The 25,664-nt window shown below is 48.0% G+C and overlaps 1 protein-coding gene across 4 annotated transcripts in view; it reads right to left on the bottom strand.

Moving 5' to 3' along the window:
- The window catches only part of AMOT (angiomotin), a 57,630-nt gene extending 32,521 nt beyond the window's left edge, over window positions 1-25,109 (bottom strand). For 2 of the 4 annotated variants that reach the window (XM_040083951.1, XM_058423220.1), the window contains exon 1: window positions 12,163-12,783. The gene's annotated coding sequence lies outside the window, so the exon portion shown is untranslated. Of the gene's footprint in view, window positions 1-3,758; window positions 4,180-12,162; window positions 12,784-25,025 lie in introns of those variants that run through there. The other 2 variants (XM_040083954.2, XM_040083953.2) reach the window with 2 other exon arrangements.
- Window positions 25,110-25,664: the final 555 nt, after the last annotated feature.

Genomic DNA, 25,664 nt, shown 5'->3' with positions numbered 1-25,664 from the left:
CTGCAAGTTAAATACTTGAGGTGTCAACAGCAATTTCAAGGCACATGAACAATATCTAAGGAGAGAACAAGGCAGTGTTGTGTGGTGTGGTACTTCAAGATGGTGGTTGAAAAAAGCAGCTAATGTCAAATTCTTAACTGGTGACTTAGCTGGAGAGGGATATATTGAAAACAGCTGCCAGCAAATATGCAGTAAAGAACCTTTAAACCAGGCATTAAAGATAGCAGATAACTAGAGCAATTTCTAGCCTCTTTTCCCAGTGTTGCACAACAGAAGTTAAGGATTCCTCGTTCCCCTCACACCAGAATCATCACTGACTCCTCTTTTCTTTGATTTTTTTTTTTTTAAACCAAGCTGCCCTGAGCAACCCTTTTTATTAGAGCATAAAAAGGCTTTTATTATGCAATATGATGCTGTCTTTCCACCCAAAGATTTCTTTTGTCTCAACTGGAAAAATCTAAGGAGGTGGTGGGGGGGGGGATTGTTTATTTTTTTAATACAAAGATACAACCCAGCTTGAGATTCTGTCTCTCTGCCTTAAAGATTTTTTTTTTTCAACAGACAAATCCAATCTGTGCATGTTTAACTCCTTGAAATGCTCCAGGAACCAGCTCACACACAGAGCTTCACTCCTCAGCACTACCAGCTCCTTCTGCTGAGCTGATGGAGCGAGGGCACAGTTCACACTGAAAACATTTGCTGGAACTGAATACTACTAATTTTAGTGTGGGTGTAAACTAGAAATCAACCTGGAAACCCAAAGCAAAAGGTGGGCTGGGATACAATATGAAGACATCCTGGCCAACAAATCTGCTTTCTTTAAATACCGACTGGTAGCCTATTTTTTTCCAGTTTTATCCCATTATTTTTAATTAACAAAGAAAATCTTGTGCAACTAACTTGGGTGGCAGCATTCCTGGAATCTGCTTTCTGAGTAGGCTGGAAACTCCTGGCAGAACCAACGAGTTAACTTTTCTATTAACTAAACACAAAAATGAACAGTACAATTGGTGCTGAAGCCCATGTGTTACTTATTTGGACACCAAACCCTATTTGTGTCAGGCTCTTCCAGCAATTTCGGTTTTCACTGTGCCAAAGATGGAAATTAGTGAGATGCACTGGAAAAAGTTGTTATGATAGAGCTGGAAGGAAATTGGGAAGGTTCTGTAGATACTTTAAACACACATATTTGGGGATTTAGCCTACATCTATTATGACTGATAGGGCTGAAATCAGACTGCCAACAACTCTGTGAAACTGTATGAATTGGATGGTGCACCCTCCATAGCCACAAAGCCTAGAAACACCTTTTCCAGTGGAAAATTCAGCTTTAGACCAAAGCTCATCCAAAGAGCCACGGTGAGATTTCCCAGGCTGAATCAATTTTGCAATCTGCTCCCAAGCATTGCAGCTCTATCATCTTACACCTCATTCTAAACTCTGGTCTGAAATTATTCCTTGTAATTTGAGGGAAAAGCTCTTGAGGAAACATCAGAACCTAGAATGGGCAGAACTAACACAGGAATTGCAAATAATGCTTCGCCATGCTGAGCTCAAGAATGGGCACAAAAGGGGAGTCGTGTAGGTACTATTTAAGGAAGAAAAGCCTCGTGTTTGCAGGGCATTGTGTAAAAACCCAGTAGCTGAGGCTTCTGTCTTAAACATCATGTAATTATGCAGAGGAACCTTGCCAGTCCCTCGTGAGCAAGGAAGATTAATGAAGAATTTAAAATGATAATACTGCCAGGCTGTAGGGAACCAAGGCAGCACATTTCTGTACAGCATGCAAATATTTTCCAGCATTATAAAAATAAACAAGCTTAGACAAGTGAGTGACTCACCGCTGTTTGATGAGTGGCTCTAATGCTATAGCTCAATTAACCTGCATGGAGCAATAATAACCTCAGAAGCAAAGAGAAGCATCTTTCTTTAGCTTGTGAAACAAAAAGGAATGCAAGAGTCCCTGTGAGGACAGCCTGTGCATGCTTGCCCAGAATTACTGCTTAGCCAAGGAGCTAATTAGCTAACGCATCAGGTGGGATGGGAACAGGTTCACCACCTCACCAGGGCTCAGTACAGTTAAGCACTTTCAGTTTTACTCCTAAGTTTTGTGTCTGCTCACACCTGAAACAATGCAGTGACAGACTTCAAATTCCAGCAGCAAATTCCGTAAAGGAATTGTGTGGTTTTTCTTAAAGGATGTGCTCGTGATACTGCCCATCCTGGCTGGCAGCAGGGGATGGGATGCTACCAGGTAGATGAAGTTTTAGGCTGTTTTTTGAGGTGCAGGTTCTTTTTTAGGTCCTTCAGACAGACCTGCAGTCTGTAATAGAGGAGGGGACAGCAAAGAGCATGGAAAGGACCAGCTGTGAGGTGCCTGGGCAATACTCCCACGCTGAGTCACCCCTGGGTAATGGAAACACTCCGCTGCTCCATGGCCCACACAAACCCCAGCAGGATGATCCCTGATCCCACAGAATTCACTCAACCTGTGTCTCCAGGACCATTGGAACTGTGGCTGCTCTGCACAAACGCTCACTTTGGAGTGGCTGGGAGCACCAGAGGCAAAGTCCCTAATTATTTAATGAACAGTGGGAGTTATTGAGGAGAAGGAGGAGAAAGGGAGCGAATACAAACCAGGACAGCGCTGGAGAACAAAGGTTCCCAACGTCTGGCACCAACACCCAGACCTGCAAGGCAGCACTCAGCAAGTCTCAGCACTGTGAGAGCGCTTTAGCACCTGCTCCTAAGCACGAGGAGGTTCCAGACTCCAACCATCAACACCTCCCCGGCTCCCCTTCAGCCCTGCCTGCCTCCATCTGCTGCCCGTGGCTCAGGTGAGGGTGGCACCGAGCAGGTGCATGGAGCGCTGCCAGCATTACTCATCTTCATTCCAGAAGGGCAGAGTCACCGGGCAAACAAGAAAAACTTCCTTCTTTTAACGAAAAACAAGAACAATGTCACCCGGAGGGGGGCAAATAAGATGCATACCCATTGTATTAGATCATCGTGCTACAGCAACAGAACAACCAAAGACTGGTCCCGGTTTTAACAACTCTCCAACCAAACTGAGTTTACCTGAGCAAGGATTAGATTGTCCCTAACCCTGCCCCTCAAACATTGCTGTCACTGGGACCAGGCCCAGGGAAGCCTGGCAGGCCTGAAGAAAAGGCAGCAAGTTGCTTTGCCTGGCTGGAGATAAATAAGTCAAGACATCAACATGGGAAGATCCCCTCTAAATGACATCTCAAGGGAAAAAACTGCGACCTTACTTGACCTTTGAATTACTGCTCCCCTCACTAAAAGGTATCAGTTTCTTCACAGGGAAGTTCTATAATCTTCACCAACATAATTTAGGCTTTATATTACAAAGGAAAAAAAAAAAAAAAAACAAACATTTACAAAGCCTGGTATAAATAGGAATGTGTCGTGGCTTTTAAGCATTTTGAGAAGAATGCTATGGAATTTCAAGTTCCTCCATAAAATTTTAAAACTCACCGGGGCAGGAGGATTTATTCTGAATATACCAGCCTAATAGGAAAACCAGCTGTTTTTATTGAGACTATTTCTACATGAAGAGATCACACCGCTCCATTACTTACACTGCTGTGCAGCACTACCTAACAGTGCTCACCGCATCTGCAGAGTCACAGCCCTTCAGGGGCAGGTACTGCCATTTCTGCATAATTAATGAAACACAAATTCCAGCACAGAAAATGGAAGCTCTGCTACCAGCTCCAGAAAGGCCAAGATCTCACCTTTTAGACGTCTCCTCGCTGAAAGCAGCTCAAGCTCTCGCAGCTTTAACCTCACCAGGTCTCATTTCAGAGAGCTGCCTCCCAGCACAGAGCGAGCAAGATCCATCTGCCTCCAACTCCAGCGATTTCCAGTAATCATGCAGAACTGGGGAAGCGCTGCAAGCCCAAGCCGCAGTTTTAATTCAGCATCAAGCTTTGTTTTGTGTTTTTGCGAACGCTCCACTTCTCGCTGCTGCTGGCACTCAGGCAGCGCCCTGCTTCTGTCGTCAGCAGCCCCTGTCCCACAACTATCCCAACTATGCCTCAGCACCAGTTTCATTGCATTGTGTGGTTTCTCCATTCCTTCCCTGATTTAGTCCAGGCCTCTCCTCGGGGCTCTCAGATAATGAAAACCATGTGAGAGTAAAATGTAATCTTCAAACACGCAAACCAGTTTCATGTGCATTATCAGAAGGGAGCAAAATGTTGACAGTGCATCATTTGTCCCTACAGATAGGATCAGACTCTTTTAATTGCTGCTGAGATTAAAAAAAAAAAAAAAAAAAATTGGAATCACCATCTACATTAAAAATAAAGTCAAAATTCGAACCTAAAAGCAGTCCTGAAAACAATGGAAATACGATCCCCAAACTGATATATCCATTTTGTGCCACCTTAAGGTAGTTTTTCCTCACATGTCAGTTGTGACATCCTGAACATTTATATCGTAAGTTGACACAAATAAAAAAGCATAGGTGGAGGAGGATGCAGAGAAGAAAACCACTATGGCCTAACTTCAGCATGGAATTTTCTGGCTTTTCTAGGAATCCCACAATTTAAACTATTTTAAGCCCCCATATGGAGGAGCTCTTCTTATTTCAGAATGCAGTTTCACAGAATTTAAGGGGACTGACCACAGAAAGCAGGCAGGAATGGCCCCTCCTGTGGTCTAAGGCCTGCTTTTTGTTTCCTTTAGGAAAAGAAACAGCTAAAATACAGATAAATTGCTCATTATCAGCCAGAGATGCTGTGGCCCAAGGACAGGCACAAACCCAGCGCAGCACTGGGATAGCCCAACACCACCAAGAGATCTCAGTGGGCACCATGGGTTAAAAATAGGAATTAAAAAGAAAACCCTACAGAAGAACCAGCCCACTGCATTTTTAGACAGCAAGGATGTTATAAGAGTGGTTTTGGTGTTGTTCTTTTATCATAACCACCTGGGCTTCTCATGTGCACCTTGTAAAAAACCCTTAATTACCTATAAGATGTTTAATTGAGCCTCACCACCACTCTGGGAGGAAGATATCACTCCCCTCATTTTAGCACAGCGGTGACTGGCTAAGTCCTGGCTTACATTGATGCCTTTTGTTGCCACAACTATGTCACTCAGGGAATTGATTTCTTTCAATGCAAGTATTCCAGTAACCACTCTAAACCAGACGCAGTTACAGTAGGAAATAATTGGTTTTAGGTGTACTGCTTAGGAAACCTCGTGTAAACCACACCAGCACAACTTCTGCCTTGTTATATAAACTCCATCACTACTAGAAGATTTTCTGCAGTAACAGGAGCAGCAAGCACAGATCCTGCCTAAATGGACCAAGGATGTTGGCACCCCAGGACTTGTGCAAGCAGAAGGCAGAGGAACCTTTGGAGAGTTTTCTACAGCTGGAGAAGATACTTCTGCAAAGGATCCTCAGCAGCTGCAGAGAAATAAAGATTTAGAGCCCTAATGAAGGAAATGAACTTCACTGAGTGCACAGAAACCAGAGGTAACACAGGGCTCCTTGAGCTCGAATCCAAGGTGATTAACCTTTGCTGCTCCCCCTCAGAGCTCAGTCAATGCCAGCGGGGCTTGTGCAGGAAATGCACTCAGCTCTCCCCTGCCCGAGGAATGCGGCGCCGGAGCCTCTCCAGGCAGGAAAAGCTGCTGTCCTGGGACTCCCAAGGGAACACATCCTGCAGTTTGCCTCCCCCAGCAGCACCCTGGGCCCTGACCTCCATCCCTGCCTTTTGGGACTGCCCCGTGGAAGCTGCCTTCAACCCCCCCGGGCAGCAGGGCATGGGGCCAGCAGCGTCCCACACACAGCTCCTATTGCCAGCCCTCCTCTCCCAAATCAGAACCCCCCCGGGCTTTCAGCACATGCTAAATCCACTCTTCCCCCCAGGGGACTAAGCTTTTTTTACAACTTTTTCTTTTTTAAAGACAATCCAAGTGCTCCACACCCAATCCCAACTGGACAAGAGCAAAAGCTGCCCTTTCTCATGTAACTTTGGAGTGAGTGCTCTTCTCTGCCTGCTCTCCACAGATCCCTGATCTTACCCAAAGGAAGGGTGGAACACGCTACGTAATGCCTCTTGGTCTCCTCAACCTTCATCATTCTACAGAAAAAAGTGTTCCAATATTGTTTTTTTACCCAATACAAATATCAGCACTCAGCTGTGATGACTCCAGAAAATTCCAGCTTGCCACCTCCTTGTGCACCTCCACAGGCTGTCCCAGGATCCCAGACTGGTTTGGGTTGGAAGGAACACTAAAACCCATCTCATTCCAGCACAGGCAGGGATGCCATCTCACACTGGTTTTAAGTTCTGGCTCTCCAGAAACACAGAGGAGGTTTCAGCTTTGTCTCTTTTCAAAAAGACAATGGGAAAACAAGGAAGATGTGTTTTCCCAAGCCCCACAACTAGACGGGCTAGCCCCAGTATGAAGCAATCAAATTTGTTTCAGCTGAACACAGAATCACCCAAATTAGAACAGCAGGAAAAGTCCACCAAACCCTGATGGGAACAAAGTCACTGAAATGTGGAATTAGTTTCCTTGAGGGTTACAGTAAATAATCCTAATATATTAAGTAATTCTTTCAAAAAAAAACCAAGTTGTGCAGAGACACAAAACATTTTAAAGAAAATATTACTGTGACACAACTCTTAGACAAAGGTCTTACAAATGCTAATTAATTCATTAAATAAAATCCAAAACTGGCTTAATTCATAAACATTCATATAAGAGAACTGCTCTTCAACATTTTGGTCTACTATTAGACACTGTAAGTGCTTTGATGATACAAATAAGCCTTTAAAAACCAATTTTATTCGATCAATGAACTTTTTTTGTCCTTTACACAAAGTCTGGTTCTATACTGTGACCAACACTGATGAACCTCATATAGCCCAACAGTAGTTACCAAGGAAAATGACCAAAGACCTCTCCAAACTCCCAAGGAATTTCAAATATTTAGTATTTAAAAAAAAAAAAAAAAAGTTATTTTAAGCTGAGACACAACCAAACCAGACAAGAGTCATTCTCAGAGAGGACGAGAAAGTAAAAAAGCAGCGTGTCTGAATGGCAGCATTTATCTCTGAAGCCCTTGTGCAGGACCAAGAATGCAGAGTGCCTGCCAGGAGGAGAGGAGACTCTCAGCTCTTGGGAACAGGAGGGAGCCGTGCTGCTCCAGGGCCAGCCGAGCCCCACGACGAGGGGAGACACATCCAACAACCACCACGAGGGATGCTCCAACACACGCTCCTCCACTCTGCTAAGACAAGATTTTAAAGCTTTGAGAAGTTTGTTTCCACATGCCTTTGGATTCGGTTCTCAGGGTGGTTTTGGTTTTTTGGTTTTTTTTTTTAATTCATATTTAGTTTTTTATTCCTATTCACTCCTCATGCACTGAGCTCATGCTGACATCAAATGGTTTGCCCTGAACGGTCATTTATACTCGTGTAAGTTTGTAATCTATTCTTACTTTAAAAATTACATCCAAGTGTCCATGTAAACACAAATTCCATCAACCATGAAAAACTCCTTTCACTTACAGGCCTAGTAGGCGAGTAAGAAAAGATTAAATTGTATATTTAAAAATTCATTGCTCCTAGGAACAACTTCACACTATTTTTCCCCAAAGTAGCTGGATCCTTTTCCAGTCCTGAAGACAACATTTCAATGCGACTCTGGAGAGGCAGGTAATATGCAAGATTTGGATATTTGCTGACTTTAGAGCTCTCCATACAGCCCCTTCCTTTCACATGGACACAATTCCAGTATCAGATCTGTCCAAAGCATGAACCAAATGCTTTTGCAAAGGCTGAAGGTATGACCATGGAGGCTGCAGCATGAAGTCCTCCTGTGGCCAGCACTGCATTCCAGAGCTGTTTGGGAATACACTCTCTCCTGTCCCAAGGGGTTTAACAACTCCTGCAGCCAAACTGGACTCACAGGGCAGGTATGTGCCTGCTCTTTCATAAAAGACAATGATTTAAGTCTACAGTATGATGCTGCTGCCACATATGGGGCACATGCAGAGAGAAGATCAGGCACCAGGGTACGTGGAAGTCTAACCTAGAAGGTAACTCCTCATCAGAAAGTAAGAAAGGCAGAGAATTCCTGAAAGGAATGAGCTTAGAGAAATGGGTTGTGACCCAGATTCAACACAATGGACTAAATCACTTTGACAAATCCTCCAGTGCTTCCTGCAAGTGTACAACCCCAGCAACAGGCAGTTTGGAACACTTCCATGAGGAACCAAGTCCTCTCTTGTATTTCTGTGGACAGAAGAGGAGAAAGAGAGCCCTGGACCTTATTGCCAATCCCCAAGAATGGCTGTTCTCACACTTTATAAACACTTGGTCTCCATGGAAGGGGGGTACCTGGCAGCAAACACTGGCAACCAAGGACATTCCACTCCCACTATATTGTCCACAATAGCAAGGAGGGAACAAAAAAATCCACAAGGCTGCTTTGATTAGGAACCCTTTGAGAGGACTTCTTCAAAAGTCAGTGTCTGAAAATGCCTTGAAATGTGGGAATGTGCAACAACAGCCAGATGGGGGAAAACAGGCATCTTACTTTATTCTGAAAGCATTTACACTTCAGCCCAAAGTGGGAACATCCATTAATCCGAGAACCTTTTGCCAAGAACAAGGTCATCGTTTTCTTTTTAATTCACAACAGAACCCAGCACACAACACACTCTGCATCAAACACAGAATCTCATCATTTACAGGTGTTTGGAGCCACATTTTAGTTTAATGCATTTACTCTGAACATGTAAAAACTTTTTTATATTGGGTTTTGTCTTCCCTGCAGGTCAGAGCTCTGCAGCTCTTTAAAAGCCACCAGTAAGAATGAAGCAAGTGCACAAGGAGTTCTGCCCCACAAGGGGTTTAAACAGACAAATTCTTCCACTGTCAAAAGTGTTTATACACTAACACACTCTTGGACTGTTGATACTTCTAAAACTGAACACCTATTCCTGTGTTAATAACCATTAATACAACAATCTAAACCAAGCTCAAATTTTGCTCTACACTAAGAAAATTAAGCTTTAATGAGCTCAAATTTTACTTGAGCTGTTTGTTCATTGCAGTGACAGTGAGCCCAGCTATGGAGCAAGGCAGCATTGTGCTGAGCCCTAGGAAGAATTAAATGGTGCAAGTTGTTCTATCAAAATAACCACCAAAAAAAAAAAAACAAATCACATTACACTCAACTGAAAACAAAAGGAAGGGCTAAAAGTGGGAGAATCATTTATGCTCTGAGAAGCTGGGGGATGCAAGTTCTCAGTTTCACTGTCATGGTGAGGAAAATGTGGCAGCAAAGAAACGCAACCTTATTTCTAAATAAACAAAAAAGATTGGTCAGTCTGCTGATGCAAGGCAGACTAAAGAGAACAAGAGAACTATTAAATTATCTCCACTTCTGGGACTCTGGCTATTCTTTTGCAAAGTGAATGGCTTATGCTAATCAGGATGCATCTGAAATGCATCATTCAAGCCTTCTTGTACAAATATAGTTCTTATTTATCCCTAAAGATCCCCACCAGCTGGCAATGTTTGCATACAATGTTAAACCCAACCTCAAGAGCCCATGCATTATGAGTCATTTTACACTTAAAAACATTAGTTCCCTTCAGTGTTCTCCAAGACGGTGTCTCCCATGAGAAGAATTTTAGTGGAATTCGGCAATAATACACAATGTTACCATCCAACTTCCTCTAGCACAAAGAAGTTACAAGTTTTCTGTTGTTCGGTTGGTTGGCTGTTTTTTGGGGGTTTTTTCCCCCCCTAACAGTGCTTTTCCTCCAGAACATCTTTGGGGAAGGAACAAAAGGATTTGCACCAATCCCCTCCATATGAATCAAATATTTATGCTATGCCCTCTTGAAGCACTTTCATCTAGTAACCTATGGAATGTGATCTCCTGACCTCAACACTCAGGCACGTCTAAATCAGCTGCCCTTTGAGCTGTATTAGAGGCCACAAAGAATTTTTATACATTTGTATCACAGGCATATGAAAACCTTGTGGCCCAGCTGTGGCATTCTCTGTTACAAAGCATTAGTCCAAAGTGTGCTTGGGGAAAGGGGAACGCTTCCGTTGTCCCACGTTTATGGCACGATCCGATGTGGTGTGTCACCAGGGACAGGCAGGATGATGAACCACGGTATCAGCACATTTTAAATCAGTGTCATGGCAAACTCCAACCCCATGTCCCACCACATGGCCCATTCTGCCCACTCCACACTGCCCAGCTCCCTTCTGCCTCCAGCCCCCTCTCCAGGGCAGCCAGCGCTGCCTGCAAACACCTCCAGGATCCAAAAGGCAAAGAGCTTGTGGGATGAGCAGGCACCCCATTCCCTCCAGCTGGAAACCCCAACCTTTCCTTGAGAAAAATAATTCATTCTGTGCTGTCTCTGTGGCTCCCAGGAATCTTTGAAGGATGGGGTTATGTTGCAAATAAGTGCCTTGGAAGTAAAAGAGAGGGAGACCAGGTGTCCCAGATGAACCTGCAACTTCAGCTACGGCACAAATTTTTCCAGGGTCAACTCATGATCCTGCTCCCTCAGAGGAGCAGTCACTGAGGTAACCCTGGTGAAAGTCTGACCCAGAGATTTAACAGGGTCATGGTCTCGATGGTAGGGTTCATGTTTTCACAGCAGCCCTGAAAAACTGACGTGATGCTGCCCATCACTCGCACGGGAGCAGCACGAGGGCGTAGGGAAAGCTCGAGAACACAGTTCTTGTGTGTCCCACCCCGACCTGCTAGAAAAGGCTCAGTGCCCTGAAACAGTCAAGCAGAAAAATGTGAGACAGCAGCCAAAACCAAGACCCTGTCCTCTGTCCCGGGATGGATCCTGGCAGTCCCCTCGCAAGGTGCCCCACTGGCTGCTGCACCTCAGCAGAGACTGAGGCACCCCCAGTTCTCCCAGGGTCCAGCAGCTCTGAGCACCCTGACTTGCTGCCCCACCTACTCTACTTTCTTTCCCCAAAAAAACCCTTCCAGGGAAGAGGAAGGGGGAAAAAAAAACCCTAAAAAAGAAAGAGGAACAGGGAGCAGGACAGAGCAATATGTAGCATTTCCTGCATCATCCACAGGAAAAACCCACGCAGGGAGGGAAGAGCTCAATGTCAAGGCTGGTTTCACCACATGCACAGGCAGTTCCTCCTGCTGGGGGATGCTGTGTGATTCCAGAGAACAATACAATCTTCCCTGACACAAGGAGTCCCACTGCCAGCTACACAAAATTCCACAGGTCCTTCCCGTGCAGAAATGGCTGGTAGCAAAGAAGGAAGGAGGGGAAGGAGGAATGTGGGTACAGAGCTGGGGGAGACGGAAAATGAGACATTCCCTGCGGTATTATCACTTGTAAACCAGGACACACTCAGCACTTGGCCCCTACAGAAAGGAGTATTCTGCAAAATATGTTTCCCTGCACAGAGACTGGGCCTCCATCCAGTTATTATGTGCACATGTCCCTGCTGCGTTTTCGGTCATACTTCAGGGAAAAAAAAAATCTCAAAACAAAGAAAACATCCCCTCATATTCACTCTGCACTGTGCCAAGCATGCTCCTGACCATGTTCAATAATCTGTTAAAGCGTGTTAATTATGGGTGCAACACTTTTACACCTTGTGACACAGCAGTAAAGCACTTAATGTAAAACAAATTCCAGGGTGAACCAAGGAAATCAGCCGATCGTGGCAGCCCTGTTTGCACGTGTGATACATAAATGCACATACATGCTCCTCTGTGCAGCACGACCAGCAAAGACAATCTCAACACGTGGATTACAAGCACAATGACTGCAATTATTTTCGCCAAAGAAAAGAGCACCACAAGAAACGGCCACTTTCAAACACAGCCTGACACAAACCCACTTCAGCGACTTCCACCGAGTTTTACTCAATCCAATTACACACAAGTACATCACTCTTCATTTTGGCAATTTACTACCACTGGTGAAATAGGTGGATAAGCTTTTTTTTTTTTTTTTGGCAAGAATTTTGCAAGATGAGAAGTAAGCTTTACAGGAGAGAGAAGTGATGGACAAAAGCTGACAGAGAAGAGAGGCATTCTAACTCCCAGGTTAAGGCTGAAGAAAGAATGCAGAGTCTCTTGCAGCATGAGCACATCACTTACCTACTGATCTGCTGAAGACAAAAGGGTTTTCTTCTTTTCAGAAACTGGACACTTGTAGCTCGTTGGGTCAGTCACACAAAGCTTCCCTGCTGCCAAAGGTATTCTTTCTCCCCTCGGGTTTTTGTTGTTGTTGTTTAGTTTTTTACCCCAGAGAGTAAAGGGCAGAACAGAGGATTCAGCAGGGGCAAAGGGTGGAATTCGAGATTTAACGGGCTGGAGAATTGCAGAGCTCTCTCCAAAAGATGCTGTATTTCAAGGCGCTTTCATTTGCAAATCCTTCTTCATCCTCAGTGTCAATAAAACTGGAGGAGGGGGAGTAAACTTTTTTGAACCGCAGAAATAAACCGGACTCCACGGAACGACGAATGTGATACGAACTGGATTTGTGGCTCGACTTTTATTAAAAATAAATATACTTTCAGAACGGGCAATCGAGCTGGAAGGGGGTAAAAAAAAAAAAAAAAAAAAAAATCCCAGAGTCAGCCGGGACCTGCCCGCGGTCGCTGGGAGGAGGATAGCGGTACCTCGAGAGCGGCAGGATAAACACAAAGAGGGGAAAGTCCGCGTCCCGGCGGCGGCAGCTCGGCTGTCAGTGGCAGCGCCGCTCGGGGCAGTGGCAGCGCCCGCGGCCCCGGCAGCGAAGGGCGGCCCGAGGCATCGCGCCCGGGCGGGCTGGGCTGCGCTGCCTGCTGCTCCGCGGTTACCTGTGCGCGGCGGCGGGCGGGCGGGCTGGGCGGCACGGAGCGCAGCGCGGCGGCTCGGCTCGGCTCGGCTCGGCACAGCACGGCTCGGCACAGCTCCCTCCTCCGCCTCCTTCCGCTGCTGTGGGCGCGGGCGGCCCGCGGGACGCGCTGGGCCGGGGCGGGCAGGAAGCGCCACCGCCCCCGGGCCCGCCCCGGCCGCGGCACCGCCCCCGCCCCGCTCCGCTCCGCCCGCCGCTATTGTGCGCGGACACACCGACACCCCGACACACCGACACCCCGACACCCCGACACACCGGCACACCGGCACACCGGCACACCGACACCCCGACACCCCGACACCCCGACACCCCGACACACCGACACCCCGACACCCCGACACCCCGACACCCCGACACACCGACACCCCGACACCCCGACACCCCGACACACCGACACACCGGCACCCCGACACCCCGACACCCCGACACACCGACACCCCGACACACCGACACCCCGACACCCCGACACACCGACACCCCGACACCCCGACACCCCGACACACCGACACGCCGACACGCCGACACGCCGACACACCGACACACCGACACCCCGGCACCCCGACACACCGACACACCGACACCCCGACACCCCGACACCCCGACACGCCGACACACCGACACCCCGACACCCCGACACGCCGACACGCCGACACGCCGACACACCGACACACCGACACCCCGGCACCCCGACACACCGACACCCCGACACCCCGACACCCCGACACGCCGACACGCCGACACCCCGACACCCCGACACCCCGACACACCGACACCCCGACACCCCGACACCCCGACACACCGACACACCGGCACCCCGACACCCCGACACCCCGACACACCGACACCCCGACACACCGACACCCCGACACCCCGACACACCGACACCCCGACACCCCGACACCCCGACACACCGACACGCCGACACGCCGACACGCCGACACACCGACACACCGACACACCGACACACCGACACACCGACACTCCGACACACCGACACACCGACACCCCGACACCCCGACACCCCGACACACCGACACACCGGCACCCCGACACCCCGACACCCCGACACACCGACACCCCGACACACCGACACCCCGACACCCCGACACACCGACACCCCGACACCCCGACACCCCGGCACCCCGACACGCCGACACGCCGACACGCCGACACACCGACACACCGACACCCCGGCACCCCGACACACTGACACCCCGACACCCCGGCACCCCGACACACTGACACCCCGACACACCGACACCCCGACACCCCGACACACCGACACACCGACACCCCGACACCCCGACACACCGACACACCGACACACCGACACCCCGACACTCCGACACACCGACACCCCGACACACCGACACACCGACACACCGACACACCGACACACCGACACACTGACACCCCGACACACCGACACCCCGACACCCCGACACACCGACACACCGACACCCCGACACCCCGACACACCGACACACCGACACACCGACACCCCGACACTCCGACACACCGACACCCCGACACACCGACACACCGACACACCGACACACCGACACACCGACACACCGACACACCGAGTGGCGCGGCAGGCGCTGCGGATCCTGGCCCCGCACACGCACCCCAACAACCGCACCCTGTGCCCGGAGCGGTGTCCAAAGGCTCCCGGAGCAGCCCTGGGGCTGTGCCCGTTCCCTGGGGAGCATGGGCAGTGCCCAGCACGCACCGCGGGAAGAACCTTTCCCAAATGCCCAACCTAAGCCTCCCCTGACACAGCTCCAGCCGTTCCTTGGCTCCGGTCCCTGCTCACAGAGAGAGATCGGAGCTGCCCCTCCACTGCCCCTCGGGAGGATGCTGAAGACCACAATAAGGTCTCCTCCAGGCTGAACACACCAAGTGACCTCAGCCATTCTCATAAGAGTTTCCATCTAGACCTCTCCTTTGTAAACTCTTCTAAAAGCTCAATATTTTTTTTATATTGTGGTGTCCAAAACTCTAAACATTCGAGGTGAGGACGCCCCAGTGCAGAGCACAGCAGGACAAGCTCCTCCCTGGCCTGGCTGCTGATGCTGCGCCCGGTGTCCCCCAGGACAGCCCTGGTCCCTCTGCAGGAGGAGCCACCTGGGCAGCTGTGGAAGCACCTACAGGAGTCAGCCCCATCAAAACCAACCTGCCAAGCCACTGGACTGAAGTGGGTTTACAGCAATGTACACCAGCACAGGACTCACCCCCCTTTTTGCTGGCCAAATGCTGAAAATAAATGAAGGCGAGGCAAGAACTGATCATGACTAATTGCCTATAGGCAGGGTATTAAAGGAGATCCCTGCATATAATGTTCTGCTTAAAACCGAAATGTACTTTGGGTGATCTTCCAAAGCTTAGGCTGTCCGAATAGGAAATATCCACAGACCTCTACTGCTCTGCCACAGCTGGAAATAATGGTCAGTGTGGAAAGATGAGACTGAAGACACTTCAGTTCTCCCCAAACACAACTCTGATTTTGCTGTGTTTCAGCATTTTATCACATGATAAAAGATGGTGGCCACATTCAGAGGTGGCTTTTGCTGAAGGCTTTAGTGCCAGGAATCACAGCCTGGAATTTCAACTCCTAAAACAGTTTAGCTTTAAACATTCCACAACCTTTACATCAAAGCATGGAGCCATTACCTTTGTCCATTCAAAAGCCTGTAAAAGGATCCCAAAATGCTGCTAAAAAGAAAGACTTAAGGCAGTCTTGTTTTGGAAGATCTAATAGAGGATTAGTAATGGCAGTAACACAGACAGCTCTGCAGTGGAACCAGTCTGCATCACAGAGGTAAAGCTCTTGTTCTGAAATGGGCTAAGCAACACCAACTTCTCCTCAGCCCATCCCTGTAATCAGGGCAAATCCCCAGTCTAAACAAGGGCAAGAGATAACAAACTGGTCCTTCGGTAGGGACTTATTTGTGTACAAACAATTGTACCCTGCCTTTCTCACAATGCACCTCCTCCTCCAGCTTTTGCATAGGGAGCACTGGAATCCTCCCCCAGTGAGGCCATTCCTGTCCTGAGCTCCTGAGAAGGACAATCTCCCAGTGACAGCCTCCACTTGGCTCCTGGTCATTACCTCGTAATTTCAAAATGGAGCAAAACAAAAATCTGAATGCAGCTGTCACAGTGTGTCCACAACTGATTTAATACATAAAGGCCTGTCCATGCAAATATGAAGCCCACTAGGCAGTACCAATTTGGTAAACTCTGGGCCTAAAATGCCACCAGTTTCCAAAAAAAAAAAAACAAACCACCCTGAAAATGCAAAAACTGGACACATGTCAAACCCTTGCATTGTGAAATTGGCCTTCACGGGAGGACAGATGGCACGATTCAGCCATTTACCTTTTAATCACTCTGAGCAAATAAATCCTTTCCCAAAGGATTAATAATTACAAACCTTAACACTGAAAAGAAAGACTTGGACAAAAATTCAGGAAGTCGAATTACAGAAATCCCAAATGCAGCATCTATAAACATCTTATTTTTTCCTTCCCCCTTCATAACCAACATTCATTCACTGGAACGTTTTAATGGAAGAAACGCAGAAACACATGTAAACAGCTCATTAACATCCCATAACCTTACATTCTGAAACGCCAAAGGGGAAAAAAAAAAAAAAGGCAGTGGAGAAGCAGCTACTTGAAAGCCACATTTGGCTGGATGCTGTGGGGCAGCGTTGTAAGGGAAATGCACAGCTAGAGCGAGGGAAAGAGTTATAAACTGTGCTTCAGTCACACATCCTGTCTCCCTCCCACAAGCTCAAAGAAAATATGGGAGCAAGGAGAGGAGGCAGAGCCATCAGGAAAGCACAACTATTGCTTCACGCAGGCACTGGGGAGCAGCGAGCTTTGCCCGAAGCGTGCTAACCTCGGCTCCTCTGCTGCCTATTCCAGGAGCACTGCTCATGTTCAACCCACACCACCGCAGATACCAGCCTTATGGGGACTGCAAAAGAACAAAGCTGCGTGAAATCCAAACTCTCTTCCTTAAAATACTCTCCCCCTGTATCCTCCCTTCACCCAGCTCCCCGCCCAGCCCGCTGCTCAGGAGCTCCAGCACACATCTGAACGGCTGCCAGCGGAGGAAGCGAGCAGTTTCCATACACACATCACGCCACAATGTGGGAATTCAGGAAACAGCACAAGAAAGGGGTTCCTAATAACTGTTCCAGCGTGCTCGGGCCAATTTTTGCAATCACACAAAGGTCACAGTGCTTGTGCTAAAGAGAACAAAAGATAAGCGCTACAACGGCAACTAATTCAAAGTAGGAGAATAAACCACGGGCTTAGGAAAACCTGGACTTGCTCCACCTACAATTTTTTTAAGAGGTTGTCCTTCACATTCTTTCAAATTCCTCCATCTTAAAGTTCCTCCCTCCAGGAACGGCTGTGACTCCGCCGCCCTTTGTCCGCAGCAGCTGGAGCTCAGGAAGCTGCTGATATGATCCCTCCTGTACAGACACACCACAGCTCAGCTCAGCATCCACTCAGCACACTGCACAGGGGCCTGAATTCATTTCCGTGCATCTCTGATCTCGGGCCAGTTTAACTGAGCTTTTCTTCTAGCACATAAAAATAAAGAGTTAGCAGGGCTCAGAAATGCCACTTAGCTCCTTGGGCCAGACAGAACGTCCCCACCCAAGTGAGGGGTTCTTTGTCTATAAAATACATTATTGGGCAAAATAATGACCCTACAGTAAACAGACAATAATACAAAGAAACTGTAAAAAAAAAAAAACTAAGAAGAGGAGCTGAGGACATTTGCCAGGAATGTGAGCGGGAGCAAGGAACAGGAATTTCTGAAAAGGGAGAGTGTATTTCATGTCATAGAAGCCAAAGTCAGAATCCCAGAATGGTTTGGGTTTGAAAGGACTTTAAAGCTCATCTCATTCCACCCCCCTGCCATGGGCAGGGACACCTCTCACTGTCCCAGGTTGCTCCAAGCTCCATCCAACCTGGCCTTGGACACTTCCAGGTCAGTTTGACAGATACTCATTGAAGAAAAGGAAGTGAGCGAACCAACGCGTTTGGGGATACAGATCAAAACAAGACCAAAAGATTTCAAAAACTTGTAAAAATCACAAGAAAGGTGTGGAGAAAGCACCAAGGCACCAGAAGGTCGAGTGGCTGGTGCAAAGTCAGGCTGAGAGTTGAGTGTGCACTTGCAGAGGCCCTGCCTTGCTGCGCACATGTCCAGTGAGCTCGGACGTGCAGCACTGCAGCTTTTGCTGCTCTTTCACCACCTGGCTTTAGTCCCCAGCACCTTCAGGGTGGCCATGGACATCTTTAAGTCATATGCAGAAGATGTGGTGTTGCTGCCACATCCAGCCCTGAGCTGTAACAAGGCCTGAAAGGAGCCCTCAGGTCCTGCTGGTGGGTATGGCTGGAGCAACTACCATTTCTGAGAGGAAACAGAATCAGACAGATGAGAGATTGAGGCATGAATCACATGAGCTATTGTTCACCAAGATGGCAAGAACAGCTATTCACAGATCAAGACCGCCAGAAATTACCACCATCAGACTTAACATGCGTGGAATTGCTAGAGAAATTCTACTTCTCAAAACACACGAGCAGGAACAGTTACACATCTTATTCCTCTAGCCTTCACTAAGCAACTGCTGTGTCTTTCTACACAAGTGTATTATTTTACCAATTCTACACAATAAAACTTTGATGACCACATAACTTCTGGGAGGGGAGTAACTGATACAGAAACCTCTGCAAAGCCAACTTCATGTCCTGTCTCTGCTGTGATTTACACTCTAACACAGCCCCAGCTCATCTAAGATTTTTCATGCTGCTGTGTGTTAAGGGTTTTAAAAGTCTGTCAGTCCGGGAGGTGCCTCTAATGGATTGTAACTCAAGTGCAGCGTGGTTCCTGGGGTGAAGGAGAGGCCTGCAAGGAAGGGGGAGAAAAGGAACAGCTTACCACAGTGAAATGTAATATAGAGGTCAGCAGTGACATGTCACTCGTGAGGTGATTGATCAGGTACCACCTGTAAGGAGAATTATTCTAACTGCTGAACCTTGGCCCCTGTCTGTGCAGAAACGCAGAAGAGAGCCGTGTATCCAGGAGAGTGGTAAACAACTGCCAACCATGGAAAAACAAATGTTTCAGCTTCGCCCTAAACACATTCACACCTCAGAGCCCTACAGTTAAATGTAGTTTGGGCAAAATAAGGTTGGTCTGGATAAAGTGATTTCCTTACAAAGCACTGTTCTTCTCCCAGAGATGGACCTGTAAGTCTTTAACTCATGTCTATTATATGTTAATATAATTTCCTACATCATTCCTTGATGCAGGAAAGTTGACCACTCCCTTGCTTCTCTGCACTCTTACCTCTCGAGTCTGTTTAAAAAGAGATGTGTCTTTAAAATCTGCTGGAATTAATTGAAAGATTCCCTCAGCTTCCAGTGGATTTGGACCAGAGTGAACTGTAAGAGTAAGGCATGGAGGCACTGAACTTCAGCACAGTATTTGTTTGCTGTCAAGGACCGAGGATTGTGTGAAATTACAAGTGAACAAGATGTACAGCAGGTTCTGCAGCAAAAACCAGACTTGCAAATCCTGACATTTCAATGACCATAAAGCCTAAGAGGGGACAACCATGGCTGATTTGATACCAAAAAGCCCAACCTCTTCAAGGCCTCCTGGCCTTAAAATGGTGCAGCTGCATTGACAAATACCACGGGGATGGGGGAAAAGGGGGTGATCTTGGATTTAAAGCTCTTGCAACTCATTTTTAATGCTGGTGTCAGAAGCAGACTCAAAAGTGAGCAACGAAAGAGGCCCAACCAACAGCAATCTCTGGCTGGGAAGGGTAAAGCCATGGTCTCAGTGAAACACTGAGTGCCATGTGCACGCAAGAGCTCTGCTAACTGCAGGAGCTGCACTGAAGAGTAACCAGCTTATTCTGAACATGAAATCAAAGAAATGAAAGGAGAAAAAAAATGCTAGGTACAAAAAACATATTGAAACCAAATAGATTAATTTCTCTTAAATAACTGCTCCAAAACGTGCCAGTTAGAATTTTTATGAATACATGGATGTGCTCCTAAAAACAGTCTTTCCCTTGCAGTAAGCTACAAGAGCAAGATATCAAGTTACAGGTAATTGATTAACATTTCATTTTCATGTAAATGAAGAACTAAAAATAGAATTATGGAATGAAGTCTGATTAGATTTTACAATCAATTTCAGAAGCTGCTGCCCCATTCTGGAAGAGCACCAGCACTCTCTGCTGGTGATCTTTGTTCAACAGATATGGAGAGAAAAATGAGGGATGAAAGCACTTGATAAGAAATGCCATTTTTGTTTTAAATTGATGATTGATTAGATCCCTAAAAATCTGGCAAACAGCAACTCTAGAAGCTAGCAATTCCTTTGGAAACAATGCAGTCATTACTAAGAACTGCAGTTACTCTGGGCAATCATCACTCACTGGAATAAATTTCACTGTCTCAAATAAACATCTGATGTAAATGCTTCTCTCAGCAGAAAGCACTTCTGTGGTGCTGCCACACAAAGACAAGCTGGTGTGAGAAATTCCCATGATGCCAAATCCCTTGGCTCCACCCTGACTTTCCATCAATTCTTGGGCTATGCCAAGAAAAACAGCTCTCCTTGACAAAGTCCTAGCACAGCTCCAACACCTTCCCCGACGGGAGCCACAGTGGGAACGCGGCTGTGTTTTCATCAAAGCAAACCTGCTCCCAGCCCTGTCTCCGTCCCACCCTTTGCCAGGAAGCTGGAAAAGCTTTGATTCCCTCTCCCCAGGATGCACCCAAGCCGTGTCTCCTGGATTGTCTTACACACCTGAGCCAGGGCTTGCACAGGGACAAAGAGGCAGCAAAAATAAACCCCAAGCCAAGCACCTCAGTGCCAGCTGTCCCAGCTCCCAAACTGTGCTCGGACCAGACACCGGGGAGAAGGGTTAAAAATCGGCAAATTGAATCCATGTGCAGCTCATGGAAGTGTGGGAAACAAAAGAGACAATGTTAAGGACAGAGTATTCATTCGCAAAGGGCTCAAGTTTCTTTGGCTTCTGCCATCTGCTTCCCAAAGGCCATTTTTCAAGGTAGCTTTTTGTTCTTCAGTTTTGAATGTGGCTGAGGAAAGACATCCTACTCCTTCTTAGCAAACCTTCAATGGCTTCAAATATTTTGTCTTTTTAATTCCCTGGGGACAAGAAGGGAATGCAATGTCAGAGGTGGGGTTTTTCTCCTGGGACTTGGATCAAATTTTTACCTGCCACAACTGACCCAAAAACCTCAGACACCTCCATAAATATTCATTTACACTACAGTATTAAATACATAAAGAAATCCTGTGTTCACAAAAAAAAAAAAAAATACACTAGACTTCACAATGCTCTATATATCTGTATATTACGTGTAGTATATCTGTATTATTATGTATGTAGATACACAGACCTCTGGACTATTTTCCTTTATGAAGTAAAAATTGGGAAGAACAGCTCTTGTATTAGAGAAACAGCTCAGAGCACTAAAAAGAACACACTCTGTGGTAAAAATAAGTGAGTTTTAACAGTCCTAAGTCAAAGTCAGGAATAATTGTTCTAACGCATTCTGCTCCTGACAAATCTCGAATTCAGAAGAGCTTCACATCTGCTGAGAGTCCCAAGGAACTTTTCAAGCATTCAGGGATCACTGACACTTGGCAGAGTGGGACAGAGTGACAGCCAAATGCCAAGCACAGCTCTGAAACACTGCATGAGGAACAGACATTCCTGCCTAAGAGGGCAGAGCAAGTTTTCCACTGCAGAGAAGGACAGAAGTTTTCAAACCTGAAGTTTTCTATTCTTCAAGGAATTTAATATTGTGGACATGACAGGATCCAGCCAGAGCCCAGTGATGTACAAGGAATGAGAAGATGCTCAAAGCCCTGAGAACCTATAGGAAATTAACATGATTACTTTTTTAATATTATTAACTATACATACCAGACTGCTCTTAAATATTCTCTTCCCACATTCCTACCCACACCTTTACCTTTGTGCCACGGGAATTCCGTATTCAGCTCTGGCCCTTGATCATTAATGCAGACTCCTGAGCTTTAGACTTCAAAGCAAGGCAGGATCAAGAGTCACAGGCTCAGGACTGGGACAGCATCAAACCCTCCCTGTGCAGGAACCTCTACCTCGTGTTTGACTCCACAAACACCTCCTTCTATCAGGACTGGGAAATTCAGGGATTTATGTGGAACTCCCAAACAGATTAATTTAATAAGGGAGCCCAACAGTGCCTCATCTCCTTCCAAACACTGGTAAATGAAAGAAAATGCAATGTCTCCTGGAGGAAGGGAAAGAAAGATGTGAGTGCTCTACAAATGTGCAAGGGAAGAAACCAAAGGCTTCATGGTGTGTGTGGAAATGCACTTCTCTAGGAAGGCTCTTCTCTTGTCCCTCTCCTAAGCAGCACACGAGAATGTTCTTAGGGAATCCATCATCCCCTACAACCCTGCTGGTGGTTTACTTTTTATTCCTGACTTTTCTGGTTTTCCCTCTCACCCTGCCTCATTCTGCTGCTCAAAATGTCTGCACTCGCCAGTTTCCTCATTGCTGCAGGTCCTTCTCTGCCAGGTGCAGCACACTCCCAGTACCACCAGCACTACTGGGAGCTCCAGCCACGCCTCAGTACTCAGAGCTTCCAGCAAGGAGCCTGACCTACAGTTAACATGATACAAATGAAGAAATCACAGCACACATATATCAAGATACAGGTCTGTCCAAGACCCTAAGGGATTTTGGGACTCATTTCAGTGTAACTTGCAATCAGCATCCCTTTGATTTACATTTGAAAATTACACCAACTTGGCCAAGATTAAGCCGGCTCAGGCAGAAAGGCAGTCCTGGCTTTTTCAGCTTTATTTGTAGCTGCTCTTACATCACCAGCTTACAAGGAAATTACACAACACCAGACTAACACAGGTGCAGTCCCTTCAGTGGTAAGAATGCTGCTAGAGATCACCAGACTCAGGAATTTCCATTGACAACACGGCCTACACCTGCTCTGAGTTAGACACTGCAATGCTACAGTGGGAGAAGCTGTTACAGAGACACACACTGCCCTCATCAGCCTCATGGTGCCTCATAAACACTGGGCCAAAATGATGGTAGATGGTGTTACAGAGCAGAGATTTACTTGCTGAGAAGGTGAACTGCAAAGCCAAACTCAGAAATTTCTCTGCCTAACGAGAAGGTTGCAATTAGGTCATAGCTGAGCACTGGGTACAAGCACAGATCAGAGCAAAAACATTCCCACAGAGTAACTCAGATGTGACAGCAGGTGCTTGGAATGAGAACAAGGATTTCATCCACATCGTCCTGCTGCTGAATTATGTGGATAAACAGTAATCCTGATGGAGCCAGCCCCAGCAGGACACGCAGGTGTCGGGATACACAGACACATTTTAGCACAAGCAAACTAAATTCCCAAACAGGAAAGCCCATGTCCAACTTTGATGAAATTTGACACAGAGCTCATGGCAAGTTTCAGGTCAGATTTATGTTGTGGATGAAGTGGATCCATGTCACAACCTTTTTTTGTATCTTCTGGACTCCAGTTTGAGCAATGCTTCTTATTTCCAAACCCTATTTCTGCTAAAATACTCCATCAGTTCTGTGCCCAACCCTGCTCAGCTCTGGCTGGATATTTTGGTAAACACAAGACCTTTATTCAAATTACAAGGAATTTCAATAGAGACTCCCTCCCGTGGATCCTGCACATGGAATTACCTGTCCTTGGGGCAGACAGGTCAGCAGAGGGGAGATTTGTGGGTTAATGGGATACTGATCTGATCAGGGAGATTAGGTTAAAAGGCCATGCCTTTGGACACTGCCTTCTTCAGTGTGGTACTTCAGTTTACAGCTAGGGATTTCTCCTAATTAAATTGTACTTTTAATTATTTATGGCCTGTATTATCTGCAGAAGCTGCCCAAAACCTAAGCCTTAATAAGGATAATTGGAATAATCATATTTTTCCCTCTTTTGTAAAGCACCTTGAGCCTTGCTGATGAGAAACGCTAGGATGTGATTAGATGCTTAATGAAAAATTATCATTAGAAAGTGGAATAAAAATGAAAAATGAACTGAAGTGGAATTTTCTATTTTATACTGCATTGGGGCTGAATTAAGAACCATTGAAAATTTTAACCTGAAAACTGAGTGGAGATCTTTTTTTATGCATGTTACGATGGGAGAGTGCAGGTGAGGATGCCAAGGACCAGAGTCAGGGCCTGGATGTTGTGGGAAGTCTGAAACATGGAAGTGCTGGGCTATCCCACCACGTGCAGCCAGCCCTTGGCTGGGGCCAGCACCAAGAAAAGCAGTGGGTGTTCAACATCACCCCAATTCCTGTGTCCTGTCTCCACACTGAAGATTTGGCTTTCCCGCCCTGATCTTCCCCAAAAAATATCCTGGAACTGAGGCAGATGGGGTTTGAGCTGCTCAGACCACGCGGTGGAAGTCACGGCGGATATTTATGGCCCTGCCTGCCTCAGTCTGTGAATGAAATCCACAATCCATCGGACCGGGAACGGCCGAACCAAGGCACGGATGCAAACCTTTTAACCCTTCGGGGATTATCACCCTCCACATTTGCTCTCTCAGAGATCGAAGCAGGAGGATCTGTTCAGTTCAGGGCTGGGGCAGGTGCGCTCCTGCGGGTGGCTGGGGCCGGAGGGAGGAGCACGGCAGAGCAGGGACCATCTCCGGCAGAGATGGGAGCAGAGGCTGCGGGGAACAAAACACCCCCGGCACCACCTGGACCTGGCAATGGAGCCGGGGAGGGGCCGGAGAGGAGCGGCGAAGGCTCCCACACCCCCCCGGCAGCCCCCCGAGCCTCGCCAGCTCCCCACGCCCAACCTTCCCCAGAGCCCCCGAGCAGCGCGGGGAAGGAGGAGGAGATCCCCGTGAGGGCAGCGGGAACACCCGGCCGCCCTGCCCCGCCTCGGGGGGCCCGTCCCGGGCGGTGCTTGAGGGGACAGCTCCGGCCTTTCCCCGCGCCGGGCTCCGGCCTCGCCCCGCGGCCGCGCCCTCGCCGCGCACAGCGCCCTTACCCCGGGGCGCCGGGCCCCGCGGCCGCCCGCACATCCAGCGCGTCCGTCGCATCCATCCCGGGCCGCTCCCCGCGGGCTGCCGCGGCCGGCACGGCGCTGAGCCACGCCGGGGAGCTCCGGCAAGGGCCTGCCGCCGATGCCGCGGGTAACTTTCAGCAGGCGCCTGCAACTACGGCGCCCGGCATCCCCCGGCGGGCCGGCGAGCGGTGCCGGCCGGGAGCTGTAGTTCCGCACGGGCTGGGGAGCGGCGGGGCGCCTGAGGGCAGCGCGCCTCGGCCCAGGGGAATCACGGAACCATCGGAGCTGGAAAAGACTTCTGAGAGAATGGAGCCCGGCCTGTGAGTGATCCCCACCTTGTCAGCCGGCCCGGAGCGCTGAGTGACACCGCCAGGGATGGGGGCTCCGCCACCTCCCTGGGCAGCGCCTTTAAATGTTTAACAACGTTTTTCGTGGCAAAATTCTTCCTAGTATCCAACCTGAACCTCTCCTGTCCTATCAGTGGTTGCTAGGGAGCAGACCCCGACTCCCACCCTCCTGTCAGGGAGTTGCGCAGAGACACAAGGTCCCCCTGAGCCTCCTTTTCTCCAGGCTGAGCTCCTTCCCTAGCTCCCTCAGCTGCTCCTGGGGCTCCATTCCCTT

The sequence above is a fragment of the Hirundo rustica genome, chromosome 21 (genome assembly GCF_015227805.2).
Source record: "Hirundo rustica isolate bHirRus1 chromosome 21, bHirRus1.pri.v3, whole genome shotgun sequence".
Lineage (NCBI taxonomy): Eukaryota > Metazoa > Chordata > Aves > Passeriformes > Hirundinidae > Hirundo > Hirundo rustica.
This window is presented reverse-complemented; position numbering and strand designations above follow the sequence as displayed.